This window comes from Nothobranchius furzeri, chromosome 16, assembly GCF_043380555.1.
Source record: "Nothobranchius furzeri strain GRZ-AD chromosome 16, NfurGRZ-RIMD1, whole genome shotgun sequence".
Taxonomy (NCBI): Eukaryota; Metazoa; Chordata; class Actinopteri; order Cyprinodontiformes; family Nothobranchiidae; genus Nothobranchius; species Nothobranchius furzeri.
Window position 1 is genome coordinate 1,443,065 of NC_091756.1, and position 24,352 is coordinate 1,467,416.

Here is a 24,352-nt window from a genome sequence, read left to right on the forward strand (position 1 = left end):
TACGTACACACACAAACACACATACGCACACAGATACATGAAGGCGCGTACGTACACACATACGAAGGCACGTACGCACACACACACACACACACACACACACACACACACACACACACACACACACACACACACACACACACACACACACACACACATACAGTGCCTGAATGTGAATCAGCAGGAGAGACACAGCCAGCAGTTGCTTAGCAATCCAGTTTTTGCAGAACTGTGATGCTGTGAGAGCGTCCATCTAACTTTTGGGATTAAACAGCTTTCCACTTGTTACCAGACTTCTCTGTTTTATTTTCCCATCACAAGTGCATCTAGATACTAAACACTTCATTGAGTGAGGAGTCTGTGGTGGATTGAGGAGACAGGTGGGAGTGGAGCTGTCAGCCAGAGGAGGAGACATCTTATTTCAGACTTTTGGATGCTTTAGTTATGATATGTGAACAAGCTTAAAGTCATTACAGTTACTGTATTAATACTTATGTCCCATGTACTGTCATGTTCCTGAGCCGAGGTGAGTGACACCATCTCCTATCTCACCACTATCAGGCTGATTTTCCACAGGTGAGGAGCGGAGGGGTTTGCAGCTGCAGAAGATTCCCAATCAGGAACTCGGCTATAAAAGGAGGATGGAGACACTTCACTACGCCGGATGATTGCACCAGTATAGATAGCCCCAGCTACTCGCTCTCGTTGTAACTCGTTTTGACATTTGTTTGTCTGGATTTCTTGGATTTTGAACTTGGACTGATTTAGGACTGCTTTTTGGATTATCCTAACTTTTGGTGTTGTTTCCCCTCGCCCAGGATCTCATTACCTACCTCAACTTCGCTGTTTAAAATGGTAAATGGCTTGTATTTGATATAGCGCCTTCTAGAGTCCTGGAACCCCCCAAGGCGCTTTACAACACAATCAGTCATTCACCCATTCACACACACATTCACACACTGGTGGGGATGAGCTACGATGTAGCCACAGCTGTCCTGGGGCGCACTGACAGAGGCGAGGCTGCCAAGCACTGGCGCCACCGGTCCCTCCAATCACCACCAGCAGGCAACGTGGGTTGAGTGTCTTGCCCAAGGACACAACGACAGCGACAGACTGAGCGGGGCTCGGACCTGCAACTTTCCAATTACGGGGCGAGCACTTAACTCCTGTGCCACCATCACCCGTTTAAACCCTGGACTATTCACACCACGTCTCATCCTCCACCGTTGTTCCTGTTTGGACCCTCTCCGCTGCCTCACCAATTCCGGATCACCCCTGGACTCTCCAGAGCTCACTTCGGCTCTCTCACCTTCCCCCCCCTCGTTCTCCCCGAACGCTGAATGAACTCGAGTGATCAATCTACCCCACAGGACTTCCCTGTGCTCATTTTGTTCTCCTTTATAATAAAAGACCTTACTTTAATTCAACCGGTTGTATGAGTCAGATTTCTGCATGTCTTGGGTTAAACACTTACCAGGAGCCATGACATGTACAAAACATTCTCACAAGTGAAGCAGCGTTTATTCTGTACTCTTACACAGTTCACAAACAGATTGGACCATAGCTGATTAACAACAGCTACTATTACCCATTTCTTTTATCGTACCCCATTCGTTCTGCAGAGTGTGAGAACTTTATGGATGAATGGGTTAGGGTCTGGGTCTTTTTGTTAAGACACTTTTAAATCTGTTAGAAGGTCACCAGGTGGTGGTTACAAGGTGGTTGGGGCAGCAGTAGCTCAACAGGTAGAGCGGGTTGTTCAGTAAACGGAAGGTTGCAGGTTCAATCCTGGCTCCGGACAGAGAATTCTGCTGTTGTGTCCTTGGGCAAGACACTTAACCCACGTTGCCTGCTGGTGGTGGTCGGAGGGACCGGTGGCGCCAGTGCTCGGCAGCCTCGCCTCTGTCAGTGCGCCCCAGGGCAGCTGTGGCTACATCGTAGCTCATCACCACCAATGTGTGAACGGATGAATGATACACTGTAGTGTAAAGCGCTTTGGAGTCCTTAGTCTGAGAGGTGCTATACCGGTGCGGGTCATTTATCATTTACCATGGCTGCCTGGACATCCTCGGCGTCGGCTACACAAAGCAGAGGCTGTGAGTACCTGTTTGCACAACTTCATGTAGAATAGTAACAGTGATGTACTTTCAGCAGACTGACCTGTTGAGCCGTCATTCATTATGTTATTCTTTCTCTCAACAGCCATTTGGATCATCAGAGATGGCTACAAGAAGCGTGGAGCCCAGAGAGCTGCAGACCTTTAGAGACAACCTTGGTGTCCCTGACATCTGTGTCTCCTGGTTCTGCTGGGGTGGACTGAGGTGGAAAGACCTTCTCAGCTTCATTTTCCACTCCCTGTGAGGAAGGGCAGCTCCTGATGTCCTTCTCATCCACTGTGGTAGCAATGCCATGGGGTGGACAGCAGTGTGAAGCTGATTAACATGATGAAGGACCGGCACCGTCTTCACCTCACCATGTTCTGGTCCATCACCCAGAAGTGCAGATGGAGGGCTGTTATAAAACCAGCAGGAGGTTGGTCAACAGTGTTAAGGCTACATTTGTTTCCAGCTTAAATGGTGCCGTTGTTGTGCATCCTCACATCAGACGTGACTGTCCAGGGATGCTTCTGTAGGGTGATGAAGGAGCTATTTCTCAGGTTATTATCCTCTAACCCCTGTTCCAATTTGACACAGTCCCAGAGTGCATGAAACAGCCTCAAGGTCATGCATTCTCTTCTAAACTGTTTACGCTCCAGCAATGAAGACAGAAGATGAAGACTCCTTTCTTTTCTTTTATTAAAAGCCAAAGAACTCTATTTTCAATAAAGCTAATCAAAACAACTGACCGATCTGTGAACTCACAATATTATGATTAATATGTTTTAATAAGTAAATGACTTATTCTAGTCACTAGACACGCTGATAAACTAAGGTAAATAATCCCGACACAGCTTTGATTCGTCCAGAATCATAAACATCCAGATTAATAAAACAGTTCCAACGCCATTTTCAAGTTCAGTATTCAACAAGATCTCAAGAACCCTGAAGTTTACGGCATGCTAAGTGGAATACGGAGAGGCCATCCATACGCTTTTTTAGCTAAGAACTACCAAGCTGGGAAACCTACCGTTGTTATCAACCAACAACGGTTCCTTCAGAATAAAAGCTGAACTCGCTGACCCAAGGAGGGTCCCCTTTTGACGCTGTGAAACACCTGTCGCTTTTTACCTGGAGACTATCCAAAGACTGGTTTGTCGTACTGTCGATGCTGTTTCATCGGCTCCAGTACCAGAGGAAGGTCGTGGACCTGGCATCCGGATCTGTACGGAAGTCTCGCTGAAGGCTATGTGGATGTGACACAAATGACATCTCATGTGTTTCTGGCCACGGTTCAAACTTGATCAGTTAGGAGCAAAACATCATATCCCACTCAGACTCGCTTCTCCAGAAACGGAGGTTCTGAACTGACACCCACACACACTCTCCACCTCACTTCATTCCAACAACATCCATCATTAGAGAGTTAGTCTTGTTAAACTGTTTAAAATCATTTTAAGTAATACATTTTCTTAAACGTTTCAATTCCATCACAATGATGGTGAGCCATTGCCAGATATTTATACATTTTTAAAACACTTTGTGTGAAGTTTGAGACATATTTAAACTCTTTAAACCTTTTAAAACAAAAAAAGTTTATGTTCAGGGCTGAAACGAGGCGATCTCAAAATCAGCCGCTTGAGGGCAGCATCTCCATTTAAAGTAGGGGGGGTGGGGGGTGGGGGCATCAGTCATCCTCCACAGGAGGCGCTGTTTCATCTCAAACCACCCTAAGGCTGACGTGGCATATGGAAGCCATTTTGGGCTTAGCACTGAAGGAGTTTTCCCTGTCTTTTAAGGTGAATACTGTTTATTTTCATGTTCTTTCTCTAGTGTTCGTGGCACTGTGTACAATTTATTGTGTAACAGGAGATATAGAAATATCCCCGCTGGAAGTCTGCTTCCCTCGGAAGCCGTGCTGATCCCTCGGCTTACCAACCCGGTCGAGCTTACTAGCATTAAACTGCTAATAACTAAAGTTTGACACGGAAGAGTGTCTCTGCACACACGAACTGCAAACTCTATAGTCCGAACGACAACGCTCACGAATGTTTAGTTGCTCGGGCTGGTCCAATCCGGCTGGATTGGATCATTAAACCTGGTCGCTCCAGGCCCGCGCTAGCTTAGCATAACAGTGCTAACTAGCCACCCAGAAAAGACAGCAGTATACACATGCCGGCATCCTTTCAAGCCATTTTGACGCAGCGTTTCTGCGTCCCAAAATCTGCTACGCCTAAGAGTAAAATGCCAAACTCGTTTGTGCAGTTTTAGCAGTGTTTTATTCACTTTTTGTGTTTAAAGCTTCCCGGTAACGTCATCGACCACCGCCATTTTGGAAGTGTCCAGGCAAACACACGGTGACGTCAGCACCCCGCCCGCACCCACCAACGGCGCTCTGCCGCCATCTGGCAGATTTTTCTGTTCATTACATTCATTTTGGTGAAAAAGTCATTTTTATTTGAAAAAAATGTCTGAAGAAGAGAAATTAACTACCCACTCACTGGGAAGACAGGTGATTGATGCAGTGGAGTCTGTGGTAGGACAGTCAACTTGTCTGAGCATGGCTACGCTGAAGGTTTGCAGGAACACCAAAATGATGAACTGATGAAATTATGGCAAACTAAGATTGAAAATCTCCCCATCTCAAATAAACCTCCTAAATCATCTGTCCGCACAGAGTCCCTGGTGGAGTTCGCAGTATTGTTAGCTCACCTGTGGGACAGAGAAGTAAATGTTCATATGGAGACACAAGGTAAAATGCGTGCTCTTCTTGAACATCCAAAAGGTGAAACAAGTGGTTCTGACGCTGAGCACAAGCTGAGCGATGCTCGGAAACAACTAACTGAAGCCCAAGACCAGCTATCAGCTGCTCTGACAGAGAATGAAAATTTGTTAGATGACAAGATTCAGCTGGAAAAGGAAATTACCATCTTGGAAAATGAGAAATTCGATTTAAAATATGATATTTCTTCACTTAAAGCTCGGGTAGAAAACCGAGAAAATGAACTGGAGTGTTTACAATCAAAGATTTCTGGACTCATGAGAGCAAAACAGGAATCACTCCAGCGACATTCTCCTCCTTGTGCTCCATCACCTCCTCTTCCTCCTCTTTGACCTCCATCACCCCGTCCACATCCGGTTGTTGCAGTGACTGCTCCACCTCCGGCTGTGAGTGCGGCTGGTGGAGGTGCATCTGCTGCAGCAGGGAGAGGACATTCACCACCACCTCCTCCTCCGGCTGATGCTATGTGTGCTGTTCCACCGGCTGGTGGAAGTGCACCTGCTGACGCAGGAAGGGGACATTTACCTCCGGCTTTTCAGCCAAGCCAGTTTGTGCTACCTTTAGCCCCTCATCCGGGCTACCCGGCTCCTCAGCCGGCCCATCCGTTCCCACCTCCAGCCCCTTATCCTGGCTACCCACCTCCAGCCCATCCGTTCCCACCTCCAGTCCAGCTGTTCCCGCCTCCAGCCCAACCGATTGCACCTGTGCCCATAGCTGACATCTACAGGATGTCTCGGAGCGTCAAGAAATTCAGCCCTCAACCAGGTAAGTCGTACCCGGTTGACGCATATCTGAGCGACCTCAGACATCGCTTTCAGCGATGTCCAGGAATGACCCTGGAGGACAAGATTTTTCTGATAAGGTTGAGCTCCGATGGCGTAGGTTGGTTTATTGATCGCAAGCATAATTTAATCCCAAATGATTATGAAAAGCTGGAAGCTGCGGTTCGGAAAGAGTACACCTACTATTCACAGGAGGCTGGCATACAGTTAGCTTTGTCAGTCAAACAGAGTCGCACTGAAGACCCACAAGTCTTCTATCAATGCCTCTTCAACGAGTACTTTGGTGCGGAATGCAAGGACGGGATGGAAGAGGAAAAAGGTTTTGAGGGACTATTCCTTGAGAATCTACATGCCCAGTATAGCCCCAACATGGGTACCGTAGACCCTAAAACCACAACCATGGATGAGCTCAGAAGAATGGCGAGCTGTGCCTTTACATGATTTGATAAATCCAGTAAGAGTTTCGAGCAGTCCATCAGTTCTGGTGGTGGAGGAAAAAACCTCCTCACTGTGACTCGAGGGTACTGCATCCGGAACTCTTAAATATAAAAACTAAAAAGCTGGACCCAAACAACAGGCCAAAAAACCTAATAACAACCCCAAGCCAAAAGGCTTTCCAAATAACAGGCCTCAAAATCCAAACAGACCCCAGACCCCTCCACCAGCTCGTGGAGGGGACCCTAAGTCACCACGACCAGGCCGCGATAACATCTTGTTTCTTTCAGAGAAAAAGGGGGTTCACCAGGCTCCTACAGGAGAGAGTCGCCTCGCCCAAGTGAGAGACGCACTCCTCCGGGCCAAAAATCACAGCGTAACCCTCGCAAGGACTACAGTTCCGTCCAAAGGCCGAGAACTGATTCTGGGAGTCGATCTCCAGACAAAATTCGCGCACTGGGAGAAATACTTATTGGCCTGTTGATAGCAGGGACGGAAAGTGAATCGGTTCAGTGCATCTCTGCGGTAGAACCTCCTCAACCTGCCAGTGGCTCGGTTGTGGAAACAGGTCCTGCAGAGGCGACATCTGCCACAACGGTGCATTCATAGGCACCTGAGGACTCGGTGAGACCTGCTGTGGTTGCTTCTGTCGGCGCTAGTACTCTAGCACCCACAGAACCTGCAACCAGACCTAGCCAACCTAGCTCACTGATCAAACTTCCATGAAGAGTTCTCTGCAGTATCATCCGACGGGGTCCTACGAATAAACCTCACATTCCGGTGACCCTGGAGGGGGCACTGGACTGCGAGGGTCTCCTGGACACGGGTGCAGATTATACCATCATGTCCAACTCTCTCTGGGAGCTGGTCCGCATGGCTGCAGCTGCACAGGGTCGCATCTTAGGACTCACGCCCTGCGTTAGGCAGATCCAACCGTTCTCTGCAGGCTGAGTATCCTTGTTGAACGTGGTGTCCATCAACTTCACAGTGGGAGACATGTCCATCCAGTGTTTGTGACTAACATCGAAGCGTTTCCTTTCGTAGTGAGAGGAGACCTGCTCCGACGCCTTGAAGCCGGCATTTCACTTAAGGATTGGACACTCCAAACTCAGGCGACTCAACCGACACCCTTGGCGTCCCTTGGGCACCTCATTGCATGTTCAGTCTGTGACAAAATCAACGGAACCGTCAACCTGGTCGATCAATCCAGTACCAGTAAGGTCTTTGACATCCAGAGAGTCTGCGTAGTCTCTGCATCACCATTCCACATGGAGGTGGGGGAAACACCTACCCTAGTGGGAGTTGGCTGTTACAGTGACACACCACCTGAGACTCCGCACCCTGTGGTGGGGACATCACCTGCCAAAGGAGGGACTGAGGGTGGTGCTGATACTCTGGCTGAACCCCAGAACCCTGCGGTGGCGACTCCCCCTGCCGAAGGACAGGCTGATTACGTTGCTGACGTTACTGCACTACAGCAGGCGCTGGTGACCTTTAGCCCAGAGGTTGGTGACCCACCTACCAAAGGCGAGGGGGTCCGGTGCCCTTTACCACCACTGGTTGACCCAGATCTCTCTGACTGAACCTGCGTGCTGAACGAGGGCCCTCCGGAGCCTCCACCTGCGCCAAACCCTCGCAAGGCAGCGCCACTCTACAGCCTACAACGTCCCTGGTTTCCATATTCAGGTCTGATAAAATACGTTTTGTTAGTCGCATGTTTCGGGCTGCTATCAACCACAGTTGATATCCATCCTCGGCCACCTCTAATGCTCCTGTACGAACCCGGGCCCTCTTCGGTTATCGCACTCTGAGAACACCCAGGTCTACTAATGACTAACTATCGTCTATATGCATAAAAGATCTTTGTCAAATTCGACCCCGCTATGGCGTGTACTGATAAGATGAAGAATGCCTTCGGTAACCTCTCGGAAACGGGGGAACACTGGACTCATACCATGACACAGTGTTGGGTATTTTGAATAATTGTACCTTTTTGAGGCCTAAAAGATGCCCAATTTGTGTTATTAACACTTCATGAATCTCTGTGTTTGCCAACTGTGGCTGTTCATGAAAGGTTGAGCAGAGAAGCTCGTTTGCATTCAAGGATGTTGATTCCAACCAAACCTCTGTACCTCTGTAACCTGAGAAGGCCCCGCCTTCTCCATCCTTTGCTAAATACAACCCCTGGCTAACTGAGAATATGGGGGAGTGACGTGGGGACAGCCTCGGAGGAGGTTCCTCTGTGTTAACTCTCCATTATTTTGGGGACTCAGGGTAAAATATCTCCCTTGTTGTCATGTGTGTTATTTCAGGTTCCAGGGTTATTACCCCACATTTAATTACCTAACATTTTGGTGGAGAATGCGGGCATGCAGAGCTGGTGAGCTGAAGGCTTTCCCCAGGAGCAGAGGGGGCCTGGTTAGCTCCATGAAGCTGGGTTTCCGCCCAGCTCTCGCATGACGATTCATGGACATTACGAATAATAATAATATTCTCTCTCTCTCTGTGTGTCGTCCTTTAAGGTAATATGGGATAACATTTAATTACCTATCACACAGCATGCAGTAGCTGATGTCAGTCACATTCTTAAGCAGGCAGATAAGTATACAGTTTCAAACAGTGAACTTTCTGGTACCAGCTGTAGACCAAAGCGTTTCCTGGACAGTCTTTTCTCAGTTGCTAATACAATTGGCAATCTTTTAAACTTCGGATTCTCTTCAGTCAACTCGGTTGAGATTAACACAGTTCGTCGACACGTTGATGAGCTTAACAGAGAATATCCGGATGTGCGTAAGCAGGTTCTGCAGCAGCGACGCGCCCTGAGACAACTGGGCACGTCTGAAAAACAAACTATGGTGGTACTCAACACTCATAGCGACATTTTGCGTAAAAAAAACTTCAGCTGTAAATGAGTTGCGTTCCTTTGTGAATGTCGGTGGTTCCGGAGCAGCGGCTCATTCACAGAGCTTCTGCACAAGTGTCTCTAGCTGGTATACACATTGTGTGACGTTGGCCAGTTGCTCAGTTAGTGTCTGAATCTGATCGGCCTGCTCAGTCAGGAGACCCGATAGATCCAGCGGAGTTGATCCTGAGGGGCCAGACATCTGATGGCTGGATGATTCTGCCATGTTTGGAGTTAACCGTCTGACCCAAGACATTCAGAATCAACTCAGAGTGAGGAGGATGGGTGAGAAAAAACAAGCAATAATTTATTAGTCCCAACTAAAGGAGCACCGTAAAAAGGTAGAGCACCGTAAAAGGGGTGTGTGTGTGTGTGTGTGGGGGGTCCTCTGAGTCCTGAAGGGGGTGCAGAGGTGGCAGAGAGCTGGTCGGTGAGAAGAGGCTGGGAGTGGGAGACAGGCGTGGATCCGTGACATGGCAGGTCCTGTAAGTGGAGGCTCAAGTCAAGTCAAAGTCATTTATTGTCATTTCTACCACATGTGCAAGACATACAGAGAAACGAAATTGAGTTTCAGTACACACAATTCAGAGATCAGACATACATGGGCAAGACACATGACAAGAATTGGTGACTGCGGTCATTCACAACATGAGTCGCGCTGCCTTAATAGATGAAAAGGAATTACATGATGATAGGTTGGTGGAGGGGACAAAAGGCATACCAGAGTTGCTCCCGACAGGGCGTAGCTGTACTATGAAAAAAAAAGCACCTCAAACATATAAGCACGAACTTCAACATTAGGACGGGTTCCACAGCATCTGTCTGCATTCCTTCCTTCGTGGGGGATGATTATTTGCAGCTTCAAGGCTGCATGGCGTCAGATAAGGATAACAAGACTGTATTTGGGTCAGGCAGAGATAATTTTCCCTCTGCCTTCGGTCTGTATCTGGTCATTCCAGTCCTTCAGTGAAGCCAATTCGGGTTATTAAACCTCTCCATACCGTCCGGTGACCCTCTCCGAGATGACATCCATTTTGCGCACTAACACCGGTAACGCAGCTAAGACATTGTCCAGCTTACGATTCACCTCGAGTAAAGTCCCAGTCTGTGAGGTCTCCGCCCGGACGGTGCCGTCCATGGGTGCGGGTCGCCCTCTAATCGCTCCCGTCTTCCCAATTTTTCGGAAAAACAGATATCCTCCCACTCCAATCAGAAGAAATCCAGTGATCATCAGGCCAAATACCCACATATCTTCGACGTCCTTAATGGACAGCTGAGAGAGACAGATGACCTTCCACTCCTTCCAGGAATCGAGCGCATATCCCGCTGCGTGCGTCCCGTGAGGGCAAGTGGGAGCCCCCTCCTCCGTTCTCATCGTAGAAAAAATCGTATCATTCGCGTTGAATGACCAATTAATTAATTCCATTTCTGAAAAATAGTGATTTCCAGAGGAAATGCAGAGAAGCGCTCTGTAGGCAGACAGGACAAAAAGAGCCTTGGGGAAAAAAAGATAAGGGAGCAAAGCAGAAGCGACTGTGCTTTGTGAGTGCCAGAAGAACAAAAAAGGAGACCTGAAGAAGAGGGAGAAGCAGGGTAAGGTTACTCGGGAGGAAGCTCGGAAGACAATCTAGTCAAAGATAAAAGGCTTGTGACACTCAGGTAGCTCTACCAAGATTGAGTAATCATCCAGCTCTGAGGTGCGACTCCTTGCTCCTTAAGAAGCCTACTGATCAGTGGCAGGTGGCTCGCTGCTCTCCGGTTCCACCCATCTGCAGTCAGACAGAATGAGAGTCAGGTGTGTTCACTCACCTCCAACCGTGACAGTCTGAAGCGTGGCGAGTCTCTGTGGTGTTTATTTAATCTGTCAGCTTTGATTCGTTCAGAATCATAAACATCCAGATTAATAAAACAGTTCCAACGCCATTTTCAAGTTCAGTATTCAACAAGATCTCAAGACCCCCTGAAGTTCACCGCATGCTAAGTGGAATACGAAAAGGCCATCCATACGCTTCTTTTTAAGCTAAGAACTACCAAGCTGGGAAACCTGCCGTTGTTATCAACCAACAACGGTGTCTTCAGAATAAAAGCTGAACTCGCTGACACAAGGAGGGTTCCCTTTTGACGCTGTGAAACACCTGTCGCTTTTTACCTGGAGACTATCCAAAGACTGGTTTGTTGTACTGTCGACGCTGTTTCATCGGCTCCAGTACCAGAGGAAGGTCGTGGACCTGGCATCCGGATCTGTACGGAAGTCTCACTGAAGGGTATGTGGATGCGACACAAATGGCGTCTCATGTGTTTCTGGCCACGGTTCAAACTTGATCAGTTAGGAGCAAAACATCATATCCCACTCAGACTCGCTTCTCCAGAAACGGAGGTTCTGAACTGATACACACACACACACACACACACACACACACACACACACACACACACACACACACACACACACACACACACACACACACACACACACACACACACTCCACCTCACTTCATTCCAACAACATCCATCATTAGAGAGTTAGTCTTGTTAAACTGTTTAAAATTATTTTAGAAATAAATTTTCTTAAACGTTTGAAAGTCTCTCTCTCTTCTCTTGTCTCTCAGTTCATGCAAAGTGTTTATTTAATTTACCTGTAATAAAAAGATCCAATCTTCTGACTTAAAAAACCCAGGGTCCATAAGGTGGGATCCATACTTGATATGCTTCCCCAATTGCCGTCTGATCACCGGTAAATCAGCCCGGTAAGTTTGACTAGCATCAATTGCTAACAGTCTAAAATAAGCGTTTAAAACGGAAGAGCGTCGCTGCAGCACGAACTGCATACACTACTTGTCTGAAATATTAACACGAACGCTTCACGAACGTTTTGGTTACTCGGACTGGTCAATTCTAACAGAATTTGACCGCAAAGCCCTGTTTAGCTAACAGGCCCCGCTAGCTTAGCACAGCCAGCTGCTAACTAGTAAACTCCGACATCGTTCGAGTAGTTTTAAGCGGTGGTTTTTGCACTTTAGTGTGAAAAACTTTCTTCGGTGACGCCATCCAGACTCACCGCCATTTTGGTGTGGAGCGGAGCGAATACACGGGTGACGTCAGTACCCCCGCCCGTACCCACCAACGGCACGCTGCTGCCACCTAGTGAGCATTTCTGTTCATCACATTCCCTTTGGTGAAAAGCCTCATTTCTGATTAAAATCATGTCAGAAGGGGAACAATTGGGTCTTCCCTCAGTGGGTAGACAAGTTATTGACACTGTAGAATCTTGTGTAGGTTTTACCAGTATGACTGTTCATGGTTTTGGTGACGGTTTGCAGAACTGTTCAGCTACTGAGCTGATGAAAATGTTACTGACACATGTGAGAAGTCTGCCGAGAGAAGGTGAGCATCTCAAGCCAGCCGCCTGCACAGAGAACCTGGTGGAATTTGCTGTCTTACTGTCTCATCTCTGGGACAAAGAGGTTATTGCGCACGTGGAGACACAAGAGAGAATGCGCACGCTTTCTGACCAACAGCAAAGAGGTGGAGCCTGTGGTTCTGACTCAGACGAGGAACAGTACGGCGAGGAGCTGATGGAAGCTCGGAAACAGCTGAGTAAAGCTCAGACAGAAATTGCAAATTTGTTGCATAACAATAATCAGTTGGAGAGTAAAATTGCTATCTTGGAGAATGAGAATTGTGCTTTAAAGGTTAATGTCATAACCTCTGCATCTCGGGTACGTAACAGAGAAGATGAAACTGAGGATTTAAAATCACAGATGTCTGCACTCACAGGAGAAAGGGGGACCCCTATACTCCACCGACCACCTCCTCCAACTCCATCATCTCCTCCACCTCCGGCTGTTGCTACAGTTGCTGCTCCACCGGCTGCTATTGCTGCTAGTGGGGTTGCACCTGCTGCAGCTGGGGTACCAGCACCTCAGTTACCTCTGGCTCCTCAGCCAGGCCAGTTTGCTCCACCTCCAACTCATCAATTCTGACCTGCAGCTCATACATATGTGCCTGCATCTCTTACACACCTTCTGGTTGCACAGCAACAATACCCTCCTACTGCACCTGCTGGTGCTGCTCCGAAGGTTGTGCCAGCTTCCCAGCCAGTCCAACCGAACGCACCTGTGCCCATATCTGACATCTACAGGATGTCTCGGAGCGTCAAGAAATTCAACCCTCAACCAGGTAATTCATACCCAGTTGACACATATCTGAGTGACCTCCAACATCACTTTCAGCGATGTCTGGGAATGAACTCGGACAAGATCTTTGTGATAAGGTCAACCTCTGATGCCGTGGGTTCGCTTATTGATCGCAAGCATAATTTGATCGCAAATGATTACGACAAGCTGGAAGCTGCGATTCGGAAAGAGTACACTTATGGTGCTATGGTGCGTGGTCAAGCGTGTAAACGCCGTCGTCCCTGTCCCTGTGACGGGACCCTAAACATAAACACATACAGGAAACCAACACACGCAGACCAATATCTATTATGGACATCAGAACACCCTACCATACACAAAATGTCAGTAATCAGAACATTATATCACCGAGCAAACATGGTAACAGAAGAAAAAGACCAAAAACAAGAAGACAAACACATACAACAAGCTTTAAAGACCTTGTTTGCAGGATGACTGCATCGTCGGGGAGGGGAGAGCGGGCAGTAGAGGGCGACAACGTCCTCTGCTGCCCGCAGATAAACGGAGAGGGAACTGACGCACCACCATCAGCGTCAGCCTGAAGAAGCCGGCAGCCGTCGGCGAAACGTAGCGTCAACAACAGGTAAACAAAACCGTTTCTGTGTTTTAAAAAAGAACGACAACATGGTACTGCTGTTGTTGCTGGTGACCGTTGGTTACCTAATACCCATGCTAGAGAAGCTGATGTTTTCTATGAGCGTCATGGTGTGTCCACACGAGCTGTGCTTCCCTCTCAAACCTTATGGGTAACAGTTCCAAGTGGCACTATGGCCCATATCGGTGAGGTTGTCATGTTGGGAGGAGTGGAGATGGTAGACCATGTGTGGTGGAGAGTTCAGGAGGCAGGAGAGCAGGCACGGATGAAAAAATAAAAATGGTTTTAATGGTGGAACAGGAGCGACAGGACTAAACAAGCACATGCACATACAATGATCTGACGAAGACTGGTACAAGCAGGGAGGTATAAATACACAGGGAAAATTAGGAACACATGGGCAGGTTAACGAGGGGCAGGTGAGAACAATAAGGACTAATCAGGGCAGGAGAGAGACACAGTCAGGAAGGCAGGGGCAGATAGTGACAGAGGTCTCTCTATATTACTTGGATCCTGGTGAGCATAAGTCTAAAGTGGAGTTTTCTCCTTTTTATGATAACATCTCCTTTGCTCTTTCGCCAGCCATGGTGATTTGCGTTACATTCGATGGTCCAACCATGGTTTGGGTGGGTGTGGTGAAGAGGGTGCTGCGTGAGTTGTCAACATTGTCTTACTCCTGGTCCTCCGCTGATTCTGTCGTGATATTCACCGCATGCCTAAACCTCTGCCTGTCATGAGGTTTGTCATTTTACCGTTTCCGTCACTTCTAGGGGACTCGGTCCGCAATTTCGGTTGGCGCCTATCTCGGGCCATCACACCGGTTCGTGAAGCACCGGCTGCCCAGGTGCCTCTGCCTGAGCCGGCCGATCATGCTCCTCCACCTGCACCTCCTGTGCCTTCAGCTAGAACTTCGAAGCTGGAGTGATTTCTAATGCCAGACTCATGGGCTCCATAGCTCTCTATCTCGAGTTACACAAGTTTGTCTATGTTTGTGTGTGTGCATGGTTGTCTTTCCTGTTTATACATGACGTGCAGACTTGGGTGATTTGAGATGAACATGCTGTGGGTTCCTGAAGTCAGGTATCAGTTAGTTAACAGTAGATGGGTTTAGTCCACATATTGTTGTTATACAAATTTGTTTTTGTTTTCACTAATCTTAATTCCTTATGGGTACATTCACATGTAGGTTGATTACTAACTTCACTGATTTACATTTTAGTGCTCTTTGACACTCATATATCTATCTTTGTATAGAATTTTGCTACAGTGATTAAGTTTTGAAAACTTTATGATTAACTTTGTTAATTTACCATTATGGGCTGCAGCCAATTTTGCCCTTCATTTTGATTACATTTTTACTTAGTGCAGTGATTTCACCCATATGCAGTATAGGGTTCAATTAATTGTATTTCAATTCAATTCAATTCAAATTTATTTATAAAGCGCCAAATCACGACAAGAGTCGTCTCAAGGCACTTCACATAATAAACATTCCAATTCAGGTCAGTTCATTAAGCCAATCAGTAATAATGTTTCCTATATAAGGAACCCAGCAAATTGCATCAAGTCACTGACTAGTGTCAGTGACTATACAGCAATCCTCATACTAAGCAAGCATGCAGCGACAGTGGAGAGGAAAACTCCCTTTTAACAGGAAGAAACCTCCAGAGAATCCTGGCTCAGTATAAGCAGCCATCCTCCACGACTCACTGGGGATCAAGAAGACAGAGCAGACACACACACACACACACACACACACACACACACACACACACACACACACACACACACACACACACACACACACACACACACACACACACACACACACACACACACAAAGACAAGTAATGTGTCTATAGTTATATTGTGATGTCTTAGTAAATATTCTATTTGGTGAGAGATAAACTTTATTGTATTTATCCTAGTGGATCTATAATTAAACGGGTAAACTAGTAGTAGCACATCAAAAGTCAATGAAAACAAAAAGTTATTATCAGGAGAGGGAGAATGTATTAGTGGTTAGCAGCAGTGTGCTAGTCGATGGCCCCCTCCATGAGGCCACCACAGCTCAGCAGAACATCGTTGTAGCTTCTTCTGGGGAGAAAAACACTTACAGAGAAAATAAAGTTAACAGCTGAAATTGCACAAAATAGTACAGTTAAAGAGCAGATTGTAGAATAAAGCAGTAGAGTGTGAAAAGTGGTCAGTGTGTCCTCCAGCAGTTAAAGCCTATAGCAGCATAACTACAGAGATAACTCTGGATAATCTATCCTATTTAGATGTAGGCATGTTGGAGTCAGGGCAAGGGAGAGCCGTCTTTACCGACTGTACACTCCACCTCTCTGTAATCCCCCACTTGTCCAGATTTAGGCTAACATCAGATTTTAACCATAGACCCTATCAAATAAAAATATTTTAAGCCTAGTCTTAAAAGTAGACAAGGTGTCTGCCTCACGGACTAAAGCTGGGAGCTGGTTCCACAGGAGAGGAGCCTGATAACTAAAACATCTGCCTCCCATCCTAAGTTTAGATATTCTTGGAACCACCAGTAGACCTGCAGTCTGAGAGCGAAGTGCTCGGTTAGGAACATATGGAACAATCAGATCAGTGATGTATGATGGAGCTTGATTATTAAGAGCTTTATATGTGAGAAGAAGGATCTTAAAATCTATTCTGAATTTAACAGGTAGCCAATGTAGGGAAGCTAAGACAGGAGAGATATGATCTCTCTTTTTAATTCTCATCAGAACTCTAGCTGCAGCATTTTGGACAAGCTGAAGACTTTTAACTACATTCTGTGGACTTCCTGAGAGTAATGAATTACAGTAATCCAGTCTTGATGTAATAAATGCATGAACTAGTTTTTCAGCATCACTCCTGGAAAGTATGCTTCTGATCTTAGCAATATTCCGAAGGTGGAAAAAGGAAATCCGACAAACTTGTGAAACCTGGGATTTGAATGACATGTCCTGGTCAAAGCTAACACCAAGGTTCCTTACTTTGCTCTCGGAGATTAATGTAATGCCATTAAGGTCAGGTGATTGACTAAGCAATTTCCTTTTCTGGATTTCTGGTCCAAAGATGAGAACTTCCGTCTTGTCTTGATTTAAAAGCAAGAAGTTTAGAGTCATCCAATTTTTTATGTCCTCAAGACAAGCCTGTAATCTACCCAACCAATTAGGTTCATCAGGGTTCATGGATAAATATAACTGAGTATCGTCAGCATAACAGTGGAAGTTTATCCCATGCTGTCTAATGATTTTACCAATTGGGAGCATATATATAGTAAAAAGAATTGGTCCAAGCACTGAACCCTGTGGTACTCCGCAAGTAACCCTGGAGTATGAAGAAGATTTGTCATGTACATTTACAAAATGAAATCTGTCAGACAGGTAGGACTTAAACTAGCCTAACGCTGTTCCTTTGATCCCTACAACATGTTCAAGTCTTTCTAAAAGAACATTGTGATCAACTGTGTCAAAGGCAGCACTGAGATTTAACAAGACTAGAACAGACACAAGATTCTTATCTGAGGCCATGAGGATATCATTTGTAACTCTCACTAATGCAGTTTCAGTGCTGTGATACTCTCTAAAACCAGACTGAAATTCCTCAAACAGATCATTAGTGTTTAAATGCTCACATACTTGGATGGCCACTATTTTCTCCAGGACTTTGGATAAAAATGGAAGGTTAGATATTGGTCTATAATTCATTGGGTCATCTGGATCCAGAGAAGGCTTCTTAAGTGAAGGTTTGATTACAGCAACCTTAAAATCTTGTGGTACATACCCATTTACTAAGGATAGATTGATTATATCTAGAATGGGGGCAGTAACCAAAGGAAATGCATCTTTAAATAATTTGGTTGGGATTGGATCCAAAATGCAAGTTGAAGGTTTAGAAGAAGCTAATATTTTTGTTAACTCTGAAAGCTCAACTGGATCAAAACGGTTCAAGCACAGATGAGGTTCTACAGTCACCTCTGATGCTGCCTCACTTACTGAGGAAGAAGAAATCGCATTAGGGAGGATGCTAAAGATTTTGTTTCTAATAGAATTAATTTTACTTGTAAAAAATCCCATGAAGTCATTGCTGCTGAGGGCTAAGGGAATAGATGGCTCAGAGCTATGATTCTGTGTAAGTTTAGCAACTGTACTGAAAAGAAATTTAGGATTATGCTTATTCTCCTCAATTAATGCTGAAAAATAAGCAGTTCTAGTTTGTTGAAGCTTATTTTTATAAAGCACAAGACTATTTTTCCAGGACAAGTAGGCCTCCTCATGGTGCGTAGAGCGCCATATTCTCTCCAATTTCCTAGAGTTTTGTTTTAAGGCTCGTAAATGAGAGTTAAACCAGGGAGCCAACTTCTGTCCCTAATTACCTCCTTTTTTAAAGGGGCAACATCATCTAATGCCACACGTAAAGAGGAATTAACATGATGAACTAAGGCATCAGTTTGTGAGGGGCTAGAACTGAAAATATTGCCCTCTGCTACGTTCCTCTGAGATGCTGAGGATAGTAAAGATGGAACAGTTGATTTAAAAGACGCAACTGCGTTGTCGGATAGAGACCGACTATAATGAAATTTACTTTCATGTCTCGAGAACTCAGTTATAAAAAACTCAAAGGTTATCAGAAAGTGGTCCGAGAGGACTGGATTATGTGGAAAGATTGTTATTTCCTCACTTTCAATGCCATAAGTCAGAACAAGGTCCAATGTATGATGGTAGGAGTGGGTGGAGCTATGTATTCTTTGAGTAAAACCAATTGAGTCTAAGATATTACTAAAGGCTACATTGAGGCAATCATTTTCGATGTCCACATGAATGTTGAAATCCCCCACTACAATGACCTTATCAGTATTTAGCACCAAATCAGATACAAAATCAGAGATCTGATCCAAAAACTCAGAGTAAGGGCCTGGTGGACGATATAAAACTACAAACAAGAGTGGTTTTACAGTTTTGCTATCTGGATTAGGAAAACTAAGAATAAGATGTTCAAACGAACTGTAGCTATTAATCTGTAAGGGACTGATTAATAAGTCCGAATGAAAAATGGTTGACACTCCTCCTCCTCGCCCTGTACTTTGAGCAATGTGATGATTTAAATAATTTGAAGGAGTCGACTCGTTTAAGCTAACATAGTCCTCTTGCTGCAGCCAGGATTCTGTGAAAGAGAGCAAGGAGATCTGATTATCACAAATCAACTCATTAACTAACAAATTCTTAGAAAAAATGGATCTAATGTTCAACAACCCACATTTGATTTTTCTAGTTTTCTGCTGAGTTGAATTTGTTCTAATATTTATGAGATTTCCATGATTTGCTTTATTAAGCCTGATATTTAATCTGTGTGATTTTGGCCGTGGGCAGGACACTGTCTCTATGGGGTAGTGGGTGGGTAACAGTACAGAAGCTGCAGAGGGGTGGGTTAAACTACGACTCTGCTTCCTGGTCTGGACCCTGGGTTGTCATGGAGGACTAATACAACTGGCCATATTCCTAGAAAGAAGAGCCTCACCATCCAAAGAGGGATGGATGCCGTCTCTCCGCATCAGACCAGGTTTTCCCCAAAAAGTTTTCCAATTATCAATGTAGCCCACGTTGTTTTCAGGACACCACCTAGACAACCAGCGGTCGAAGGACAGCATGCGGCTAAACATGTTGTCGCTGGTCCGATCAGGCAGGGGGCCAGAGAAAATTACGGAGTCCGACATTGTTTTGGCAAACTTACACACCGAAGCAACATTAATTTTAGTGACCTCCGATTGGCGTAACCGGGTGTCGTTACCGCCAGCGTGAATAACAATCTTACTGTATTTACGCTTATCCTTAGCCAGCAGTTTCAGATAAGATTTAATGTCGCCCGCTTTGGCCCCAGGTAAACATTTAACTATGGTTGCTGGAGCCTCTAATGCCACGTTTCTGACTATGGAGCTGCCAATGATCAGAGTCGGCTTGTCAGTGGGTGCGTCACTGAGCGGGGAAAATCTATTAGAAACGTGGACGGGTTGGTGGTGGCCCACGGGCTCGGTTCCATGCTTCCTGCGTACCGTCACCCAGCCGGCCGGGACCCACTGGAGGGTCGCTACGTGGTGGTTCTGAGCTAGTTAGCCCCGCGCTAGCTAAGTAACTACGGCTGTTTACAGGTTTTTCAACAGCGCGGAGCCGGGACTCCAATTCCGACACCCTCGCCTCCAAAGCTACAAAAATGCTACATTTATTACACGTACCATTATTACTAAAGGAGGCAGAGGAGTAACTAAACATCTGACACAGAGAGCAAGAGATAGGAGACGGAGAAGCAGAGACAGAAGTAGCCATAGCCGTGCTGAGGCTAAGCTAACTGGACGAGCAAACTGTTCAGTACCAAATAAACTGCGTGCAAACTCAAATGGTTCCCTAAAAGCTAGGTGGAACAACAGAAAATGTGTGTTTTAGCGTGCTTTTGTGCTACAATAACTCAGAGATGTCCAAGTACAGAGAAATTAAATCAGCTTTAGCGAGCCCCAAACACCAAACAGCTACACAGAGTGCAACACTGAAAACAGGAAACAGGAAACGCCTTACCGCCAGGTGCAGCCAATCAGCAATTTCCAGTACACGTAGTGTATTGCACCCATTTCTTCATTTAAAACTGTAATTCACATAACTTCTACACATAGTACATGCAGGTACTCACAGTGCTAGGTTACATTTTGTTTATTGATTTGCATTTTGTTGTGTCTACACTGAAGTGCCCTGTGCTGTGCTCTCTCTTCTCTGCTGAGTTTTGTCGATGATTCTCGCTTCCTGGGGGTGGACCAGTGTTAATTTTGTTGACAAAATATTTTCGTCTTTTTTGTCGTCACGAAAATATATTTACAGACGAAAATGAAACAAAATTTCAAAATAAAAACTTGGAAAAAGACGAAGACAGTAATTAAATTGTTAGAAACTTTTAGTCAATGACTGAAAGACGAGACGAAAATCCACGATGACGAATATCTAATCAGAAGACAGGAAAGATGCATGGTGCAAATAAAAAGACCAATCAACAAATTGAACAGGCGGGACTAGGTAAGAAGAGAACCAATCAGAATCCGCTTTGTTTAGAGGTGACGCTTGGCCTACTATATTAATTATCAACTTCTCCATGTTTGCTCGGAGATGTATGGAGCTCTCGAATGCGCATGACTGCTCACACTGTCCGTCTGGTAGCAACACGTCGGACCTGAAAATATGCTAAAAATAGCAGTTTTTACACAACACGTCAGACATTTTTGTCTTGCCTGTTGTCCTTCGGGAGTGCTGCTGGAGGACACACAGGGATTTATGGGGGTTGGATGTGGAAAACAAAATAAAGTAAATCTGTGTTTTGTGATCAGTTTAATTTGACATGAACACGACAAACACGCTTTCTTTACAATCTTTGTGAGTAAAATAACGTGTAGAAATAAAAACGAACAACGCGTGTTATTAGGGAAATAGCGGGCGAGCAGCGTTGATGCATGATTGCGCATGCGCCGTGAGCGGTTCTGGTACTTTTTGGGTCGCAGCCGCTCGCTGCACCGCTTCAACTGTGCAATACCCTCTCGAGGGACGAGCAAAATATCAAACACGCCAGAAGTCCGTGCGAGCTCACGGTTGCACAGTTGAAGCGGTGCAGCGAGCGGCTGCGACCCAAAAAGTACCAGAACTGCTCACGGTGCATGCGCAATCATGCACACACGTTGTTCGTTTTTTGCGCAATGAGGAAGTGCACGTGCGCTCTAAATCAGGACCATTAAAGTGAAGCATGCTTTTGGATGTTTATAATTTTCACATTGTCTAGTTTGCACTGATATGTTCCGAGTCCCGAGCCCGCACAGGTGTTTTACCGGTACGTTTTATAACCCGGTGTGCCTTACTCATAACTGACAGCTTACAGGTCCTGTACTGTACTTATTTTGGGGAGTTAACCATTTTATTGTGAAAAGTGTCTGGAAAAATGAATGCCCTCAAAAGAGGAATTTTTATTTTTGAGCATTTCTGCATGCTAGTTTGAAAAATGCTTGTTGTGCAATTGCTAAAAAGAGCAACTTTGTAATTCCCAGTGTGCTTTTTGTTTTTTATTAAACACGTAAGTGTTTAACATGTGAAGTGTTTTTTTAATTCAAATATTCTATGTTCTTAGCTGTGTGTGCTATGGCTGATCAGCGGTGGTTAAGAGTTTGGACCGTGCGTATTAAATTACACTACTAGTTTTTCCGTGCTCTATACAAAAGTAGGAAATTACTTCATTAGAAAAAATATATGTATTTTGTTGACTAAAATTGCTTATTTTTATCGACTACAATAAGACTAAAACTAAAAGAAATCTAATGACTAAAATTGGACTAAGACTAAAATAAATTTTTAGCCAAAAGACTAAGACTAAAATAAAATAAAAATTTCCTGTCAAAATTAACACTGGGGTGTTAATGGACTCGTCATCAGATTCTACTCCTCCTGACTGGTGTTCCGGCTCGTAGAACCTGGACATAAGTGGATTCCGGCATGGTTGCTGGGATACTTCACTCGCTGGGACCTGACCTACCTGCTGCTCTTTCCTGCACTGGATCACGATAAGTGCAATTACAAAGATCAATATACTATTTTGGAAGTATTCCCTACCCATGGATATATAAAGTTTTGCTCCTGCTTCAAATAGTTACTTCCACTGGGATATCTTGATAATCTGCTGACTTGTGCGCTTCCCGAGGAGTATGCGAGACTATTCTTCGGAGTGGGGTTCGTACCTCACCACTTTTGGCCTCTTCCTGGGGAACTGCACCTTCCCCTATTGTCGGAGTTCCTTTAGGACTCTGGTTTGTTCAACTCCAGGTGGTCTCTGTATGGACCACCATACCATTGAAAAGGGGGGATATGTAACGGACTGAAATGACTGTTTTCCACCTAAAAGTCATTTCCCCCCTCTCCTCAGCAAGAACTAATCTACATGAGATATTGCTCAAGGTCATGCATTTGCTTCTAAAACTTTTCCTTTCCAGCCCAAGAGAAGAATGAAGACAAAGGACTCTTTCTTTTTAATAAATCAAAGAACTCTATTGTTAATAAAGCTAATCAAACAAAGTGTTAGTCAAAAATAAGATGTTGACCAGTCTGTGAAATGACAATGTTATGATTAGTAAGTCTCAATGAGTAATATGACTTTAATCTAGCTGCACTAGACATTCTGACTACACGTAATGTAAACACATGACATTGCTTTTACTCATCCAATCGAAACCTTCCTTTCTGAAGCGTGGCATAGTCTCTGTGGTGTTTATAAATCTGCCAACGTTGATTCAACCATAAATCAAAACATCCAGATTAATAAAACCAGTCCCCACGCCATCTTAGTTCAGTTCTCTGAGTTCTCTACAGGTCACTGCAGTTCACCGCATTCAAAGAGGAGTATCGGACCGGCCACCCGGACTCCCTTTTTAAGCAAAGAATCAACAAGCTGGATAAAATCTGTTGCATTTTACCAACCAAGCAACGGTTCCTTTCAGAATAAAAGCTGAACTCACTGACCCTCCGGGTCCATCTGACGCTGTCAACCAACTGTCGCTTTTTACCTGGAGACAATCCAAAGTCTAGTCTGTCGTACTGCTGACGCTGTTTCATTGGCTCTGGTACTGAAGGGGGTTGAGCCCTGCACGGGCCTAAAATCTAAGCCCGTGTCCGGCCCAGCCCGAGGGGGTGGAGCCCCAACCCGACCCGGTCCGAAAAGGTTTTCAGGATTCTCTGGCCTGGCCCGAGCCCGACTTTTTTTTAACCAACTAAATGAAAACAAAGTGCGTCAATCCTGACCAATGTGTTAAAAGATGTGCAGGATCTGATCAATTTGTTTTTCCCTCATTTACCGTCACGGTGATTACGACGCAGTGCGCCTGTCTCTGGTGGTAATCAAGTTAAATTTGATCTCTTTCCAACAATTTTCACAAGAAAACAGAACAGTCAAAAGCAGGGCTTGTGTTGACCGGATAGTTCCCGTCTTTGACCGTTTATTTTGACGGAGAAATAATAGAAATAATTACCCCGACGCATGCAGACGAACTGACATGTTATTCGTTACGCACAGCGCAGGGATCGGGATGAGTATTATGGAGTCGGCAACTGATGTTGAAAAGAAGCTGAAACAAGGTCTTCATGACACAAAAACCAAAGCAAGGAACGTCAGACATTTGGAGGAGTTTCTCTGATCAGGTCTCTCTTAGAAAAGCGACCTCGATCACTGCCTGATTACAGAGGAGAATAGAATATGAAACGGCCTTGATTTCATTACCCCTTTAAGCACCACACATTAGCTCCTTTATGTATTTTTTAAGAATTTTATACCGTAAATCCTCTAATACAGGCCCGGGTCTCTATTTGACTCAAGCTCATCAAGCTCCAGGCCTTTATTGGAAGGAGGGCCAGTATTAGAGGCAGGCCTCAATTTCTATTTGAGCAAAATGAACTAATGGTTCGCTGGAGTTTTTGACAATTAAAATTGCGCCCACATTTTCAAAGATAAACACATTCCTTTTAACAACGGTAGTTTCTGCTT